This window comes from Ostrea edulis, chromosome 3, assembly GCF_947568905.1.
Source record: "Ostrea edulis chromosome 3, xbOstEdul1.1, whole genome shotgun sequence".
Lineage (NCBI taxonomy): Eukaryota > Metazoa > Mollusca > Bivalvia > Ostreida > Ostreidae > Ostrea > Ostrea edulis.
This window is the reverse complement of record NC_079166.1, coordinates 57,042,790-57,050,478: the sequence shown is the minus strand read 5'-3', so window position 1 is coordinate 57,050,478 and position 7,689 is coordinate 57,042,790. Positions and strand designations below refer to the sequence as shown.

General features: G+C 35.1%; 1 long non-coding RNA gene across 1 annotated transcript; it reads right to left on the bottom strand.

The window, feature by feature from the left end:
- Nucleotides 1-7,270, bottom strand: LOC130052652 (uncharacterized). Its single transcript, XR_008801019.1, has 2 exons — nucleotides 2,630-7,270; nucleotides 1-1,838 (listed from the first exon to the last, which is right to left on the bottom strand). It is a non-coding gene; the product is annotated as an uncharacterized LOC130052652 (long non-coding RNA).
- Between the last annotated feature and the right edge of the window lie 419 nt (nucleotides 7,271-7,689).

Sequence of the window (7,689 nt, the reverse complement as noted above, 5' to 3'; positions counted from 1 at the left end):
GTCATTGTAATTACATTTATAGTATTTTTCTAATAACATGTGCATCTCATAATGTGATTATAATTATTAAATTTGTAATTTTCCTCCTATCTTCTCCTGTCCACTCACCCGTTGGACATTACCTTATAAAATTATATATATTTTGTATGTACAGGTACTAGATGTATGCCGATGAGTTGTATAACTCAAGAGCAATAAAGAATTGATAATGAATAACTTGTTTCCAAGCTATGTACGAGGGTTGTCCCAAAATTCCATGAACAAGCGGCGTTTTTCAATTATCTAACGTCACTAAGAAATTAAACTTTTACAACATGAGGAGCCTAATCGTAAAATAAATAGTTTTCCAAAAAAGCTAAATAAAGTAGAAAGATGAAATTTTGGGTATTGGTCAACAATGGTATACTTGCTAATATATAACAGTTTTTATGAAATTAAATCAATACTTTAAAAGTCCATTTCACGGAATTTTGGGACAACCTTCGTATTGGGAGATACCTATGAGACGTGTGTACAATCAGAAGTGGCGGAAGGGTGCTTGTCACTTCCCACTAATTATGTACAGTGTACATGTATATACAAAATCACGTGCGCACAATTACATCACATGCCACATAAACAATTAATCATATGCCTAATAAACAATTAATCACATGCTTAATAATCATACATGTATACACAAAATGATATACAACTGCGTGACTTGCATTACATACTGGAGTACAAATAGACCCCGAGTGATGAGTATGCCGCACCACTACACAATCTGATGTGTAAACGACACGTGATCTAGATAGCGTTACGTGGTGAGATCAAACAATTACTATATTATTAATACTGTTAACATTTATTGACAAGTCAAGTACAGAACATTTTATTTAGAGTTGGTATATTTACATGAATGAAAAACATGAGCTAATAATAGATCTTTGAAACTTACTATAACATATTTACATACTAAGCATACAAAATCAATAATTGATAAGATATACAATCGATTTAAAACCAGAAAACCTAATAACATGCAATTAATTAATTGCATGTAAGTTATGTTGTATAAAGTTAAGGCATTTAAGAGAAGCGTAGACATGGTACACACAACATATAGAAACATCACGGTATTACAAAAGTTCAGGGACAAAAGCAGTCATTAGCATTATGTTACACATAGACGCACGTGTACACAGAACATTGGAAAGTGTGCACATGATTCATGCAGATGCAGATGGCTGGCGAAACGGATAAAAATCTGCTACAAGTATTGTTCGGACGGTTTTGCATCGTGAGTGGAATCGAGTTACAAACTTTCACTTATCAAACAAGTTGTGTTCAACAGACCATGTCAGCATTGTACAGCTGTTGAATGTTGCTGTGCAGGATATTATAGGACGGACAAACACCACCAAATGTTTTCCCATAGACTTCCATACAAATTCCAATCACTGTCAATTATTTATTAAGCCAATTTTCAAAAAAGCAGTCACCATTCAGCAAAGTTCATCATCTCCCCTTCAAAATTCCACCAAAAAATATATGGCTTGCCGTTGCGTTTTTCCTTCAAATTTTGGCCTGTTTACAACTAGTGTAGATCCGCACTGAATGAAATTGTCCATCCAAATATCACCTCTCCACTCAGATCTTCCCTTATAACTTCTGTATCTTTCTACATATTCTGTTATGTCACCTGTCATTTTTATCACTTATATTTCACTATTAAATTCCATCACAAAGATTTTCTGTTAATGACCAATCAGATCTCCTGTCAACTTTTCTTCTCCGCACAACTTTGGGTGTCCACAATGGCGGCGCCCTGTAGCTAGGCAATTCTGGTGTTTTTCCTATAACCAAATGGAAAACAAAGTGAAAAAGTGGCCAATTTGACATTTTTAGATAACATGCACATAGTACATGTAAAATATGTAACATGAAAAAATTACATGAAAAAACATGTAAATTATGACTATCTATATAATGTAACCCCTCACACATGATGAACTCAACTGTGATATGAAGCTGTGTTGAATGTCAACTTTATAATGACTTTTTACAGTGCTTATTGAAGTAAAAAATGTAAATAACAGTCTTATTGTCTTATTTTTGATGTTTTCAAGAGGATGTGAGGATTCACATGTAATTTACATATTCAGGGTACATTCTACCCGGTTTTTGAAAAAATGGCCAAAAAATCTTGATTTATCAAGGAAAAATGCTTTCAAAATGCATTTACTTTTCCAATTCAGAATGAATTCACTAAGCTGCTGACAGCCAATTAATAGAAGGTTATCAAAACATATGAGAGGTAATCTGATCTAGTAGTGTTGTTTCTCTGTAACAGTAAAACTGTCACTACCCTCTTTAACTCAGATACATTTTGCAGTGAGGGTTGCTTGCTAATTCCTATCATGATAATAAATTATTACACGATATCACTTAAACTTGACATGATGCTGATAGAGCACTGGAAAAAGCACATCACAAGTGAATTTCACTTCAGACAGAATATTCCTAGCAGAATTATATGTCAGTTTTCAAAGATGGGAAAATTCAAAAAAGGGAATAATTATGGTTTTAAGCCAAAATATGTGCCTCACAACAAGGGGAAATTACATGAAAAAAAAAGAAAACTCACCTGCACCATTCACGAGAGTTGATAGGGAAACCCTACAACTGGTGACGCATCCACCCTCTCTGTGCGAGGAGCAGGAAATGATGCTCAGGCCTGGGTGCCACCGACTGCTTCAGCCAAGACCCCTGAAAAAGGAAGGAAACCATGAGACTTTAAATCAGGCTGAATCCTCAGGGTTACGATTACAATTCTTCTAACTTTCTTAAATTATGAAACAAAACCTCTTTGAGTAGAAAATATTTTTTCTAATTCTCAGAATAGGCCCACATATGGCCAAATTGGCTGAAATAAGGGGTATCCCTAAGATCCTGTAAATTTAATTAGCTTAATTAATTTTATAATTAATAAACTCTCTAAATTATAGCAACATTACAATAATTGTTCATTCATATGAAGAGAAAGTTACAAAAAACAGTTGTTAGGGACTGTGATGAGCCCCTTGACTCAACTTTGAGAACAAGTATAGTCAAAGGGAAGTAACTCTAATTTCTGAACATGAACTTGCCTGGTTAGGAAGTAATCAGGTACATAACTGATTTCGGCAGGTGTGAAAATGACTCCTACAGACTGCTGCATCTGGAAAAGACATGTGGCATGTTCAACGCAGAGTTCAAAGAACGTGGGCGGGCCAATCCAGGCTGTGATGGTGACCTAACCTGGGACTTGGACTCTGAAGAGAGGCGTGGCCTGGGCACTAGGTTACGGCTTAAATGTAACACCTGCACCTACGTGTCCAAAATGTATAGCCTCTATGTCGAAGTAGAATCCGGTTCCAGGGGAAGGAAAGCAGCAGCAATAAACTATGGCCTACAAATAGGTCTCAGTCAAACCCCCATTGGCAGTTCTTCTCTTCGTAAAATCCTCATGTCAACCAACACCCCACCTCCAGCCGAGTCTTCTCTACAAAAAACAAGCAACACCATTATGCAAAAAGTAATCACCTTAAACAAGTCTGATATGAAAAAAAGATGTAAGAAATTAGTTGATATTAATAAATTGAGGGGAGGCCAAAAGTCCAAAAACCATAGGAATTCAGTGCGATGGGATGTATAATAACGCCCTATATTCTGGGGTAGGGGAAACCCCCTTCCAGCTAGCTACACAAACCGTCTTCTCAATTGCAGAGAATGTGACCAGTAGTCACAAAATAATATCTTTAGTAACTAAAAACAAAATATGCCCCAAAGGACAACATCTCAAGAACAATCCCAGTCATGTGTGCACTGAGCAGACATGTGGGGCGAATATACCTATGGCCAAAAACATCGGTGATGAATTCACCTGGGCCAAGGAAGGCATGGAAGACTCCGAGTCAGTTTCCACTCTGCCATAAGGGCAACTCTGTGGGCCTTTTCCACCTTTCTTCCCTCCTCTGGCCAGTAGACAGTTTGTAGCCCATAGCCAGAGGGGGAAATCCTACCCATCCAAATGATGCAGGTGCCCCCTTGGGGGCCCCGTACACTTTTACGATTTACTTTTTCTTTCAAATTATCAAAAAATGCATCCATTTTATTGTAAAACTGACAAATGGCGCTAAAAATGCACTACTTTCTTACACTTACCTCATAAACTGGTTCTCGCTACCTCAGTATAGGACAAACACCACCAAATGTTTTCCCATAGACTTCCATACAAATTCCAATCACTGTCAATTATTTATTAAGCCAATTTTCAAAAAATCAGTCACCATTCAGCAAAGTTCATCATCTCCCCTTCAAAATTCCACCAAAAAATATATGGCTTGCCGTTGCGTTTTTCCTTCAAATTTTGGCCTGTTTACAACTAGTGTAGATCCGCACTGAATGAAATTGTCCATCCAAATATCACCTCTCCACTCAGATCTTCCCTTATAACTTCTGTATCTTTCTACATATTCTGTTATGTCACCTGTCATTTTTATCACTTATATTTCACTATTAAATTCCATCACAAAGATTTTCTGTTAATGACCAATCAGATCTCCTGTCAACTTTTCTTCTCCGCACAACTTTGGGTGTCCACAATGGCGGCGCCCTGTAGCTAGGCAATTCTGGTGTTTTTCCATTAAAGTCGTGTTTGATTATAACAAAATCGATTGGAATTTTACATATATAACCAATATAAAACCTATCTTATCCTCGTAGTATATATCATATGTACACACCCATGCATACTAGTAGCAGACATAAAACCAAAGCGGATGATGTTAGAATGGGACTCGTTTGACGAGAATATCAGTGCATTTTGATGAATTTGATTTTAAAATAGACAAAGAGTTTCCATTCATGACAAAAACATTTTTAGCCATCTTGAATTCATTGGAAACCCCCACTGGGATTGTGTTTAAATAAATCATGTATAATATGCAATTAAATCAACATCTCAAATTCCTATTTCAGATCTGGTTTCTTTGTAATCAAACATATGCTTTACTATATACATTCAGTGTATTTTCGTGTTAGCAGTCGGTAATTTTATAGAGAAACCAAAACTTTGAGAACAAGTAACTGTGTAAAACGTTTGTAGAAAGGTTTTGAACTGTGTCTAGATAAGTTTCATACAATGTGTTCAAATCAAATATATCATATGTCGTCTCGTATGTCAAGTATTGGCTGGAGTGAAGCAATCTACTGTTAAATAATAAACTCTTTATCATCCATTTATGACATGTATATGTGCATGTATTATTATGATTATATCTATATTACCGAGAAAACCAATCAATCACTATTTCATTCATTTCCATATTAGTGGAGTACCGGGTGTTATTAATGACTTGATTTTAACCAAAGGTATTAAAAACCCAACTTTGACCAATGTCTTGAAATACATATTTAAATATCGTTTATATATGATATTTTTAATCTTCAGAAATAATACATTTCTGTAAAATAATTTTTGATATCTACTCACTTATATGTACAGATATTTCCAAGAGCGAAATAGAACCCGTGACTTTTTTTAACATACTTGTACATGTAGCTGCATTTTTCTTTTGTGTTTTCGTTTAGACTAAACTTTCATTTTTGTTTTTGTAACAGGGGGGATCATTGGCCAGATTTGGTTTTGATTTGAATTCCACTGTACTTTCTCATTAGGTGAAAGTGATACTTTACTGTTTTAAAGAATATCCCCATGTGCTCTGAGCGAATATTGACATCAATGCTGTGTAGCGGTCAGCTGAGTTCGATCGCCGGTGACCAGATAGCTCAGTTGATAGAGATTCTGGGGGGGGGAGGGGGGGGTCGAATCACGTTCTGGTCCGTTGAATTTTCTCCCTTCCTGTTACAGCTGTTTACTGTTGTTATGTGTGACATATCATGCGTAGAAGTGTGGGAGTGGCACTTGTATTTGTTATTGACAAATCAAAATTGTAATGTTAAACACTTTTAGAAAATTTATTTTATTTATTACAATTGCATTATATTGTGCTGTTTTAATTCCCATCAAATCATAATTATGCTGCATTTCTTGAATGTAGATCTATACTCGGCCTTAAATGGACTCAATCATGAAAAAATTGCCTTTACAAGATAAATATACTTTCCAGTAATAGATAGACATTGAAAAATATATATGTTGACATGCTATTTTCGTTGTTATTGCTTCTCAAAAGTAAGCACCCCATCAACATTAAGGAAAATGCACTCCTCCTTCTTTATTTTTCTTTTTAATTATTATTTTCCCAAACAAATGGGCTGTAATAAGCAACATAGACTATATACCCTTTATTTAATGGTATGTAGTCATTTATTCTAATAAATTAGAATAAATATTTTCACAATGTATCCTTTATGAGCCCAAACATGTGAAAGGAAATACTGTAGGAGATACCATTTGACGTCAATATTGGTCTTTTCCCTAATTTTGATGGACTAAACCTTGAATAAATTGTTTTTGATTTACAGATTATTATCTTAGAATAAGGATTTGAGCAAGAAAATCATATGTTGACATATTATTTTAGAAGCTATCAGAAGTACACCCCCCCCCCCCTTAAAATCTTGAAAAATTATACATTATCATAATTTCGTAAGACATGTAAAGTTTGAGCATATTTACAACCTTGAATAATAATTTGAACTATGCTAAACTATAACTATTATAAGATACATGTGGTTTACACTTAAATTTTACATTTTATCTGAAAAAAAAATTCTAGAGAGGCTTTGAACAATGTAAATGTAAAGCGAAAGTAACAAACTGAATTTTGATGATTTTGCTTATATGATTAATGTATACGTGTAATGTGTGATATATCTTATATCCTGAGACAAAGTTTTATATGAATCTCTACAGGTCATGAAATCATTTACATGTACATAAATTGGATGTATGCACATGTACACATACACTACTTACGCCGGTCTAAGTAGATGCAATCTCAATAAGGAACTAATAGATGCCGCCCCAATAATTTTGAAAAAGGAGAGAGGATGAGGAAAAAATGACAAATTCATGACGGTAGGTGAAATAAAACATATTATTTGCAGCTGATCTTTGAAGCTTGTGTCAATATCAGTAACATTGTAGCAGCGAACACAACTACGATATCTGTGGTCACTGGAGCAGCAAATTGTGAACTTTTCTTTTTTACACAGCGTACCATGTATTTGTTGATGATAATTTGGAACCTATTCTAACCCGGATCCTCATAAATGAAATATTATCATGATGCTCGTGGAATTCTGAATTGGTCTGACCCCCCCCCCCCCCCCCCCACCACCACCACTTTCTAATGTCCCTCAATTCCATATGTTGAACATTTGGATCATAGTAAAACTTTTACATACATAAATAGTCAGTGTACACTGAATGACTCACGGACATGTACAATGTAATTGACACACTCTCATCCACCAAAATGTTGTTTGTTCTCCAACCGATTTTTTTTTCTAAATCTATAATCATCTCTATCTCCCCCCTTTAAACAAAAACACCACAAAATCTCAACTTAAGATTTGACTGATAAGAAGATAAGAACACCCAGGAAGGAACTGATATCGGATATTCATATCTCGTATCGCCATGTAAAAATCAAATGGATATCGTTAAAGTATCACATTTCGGAAAACGGAAACGTG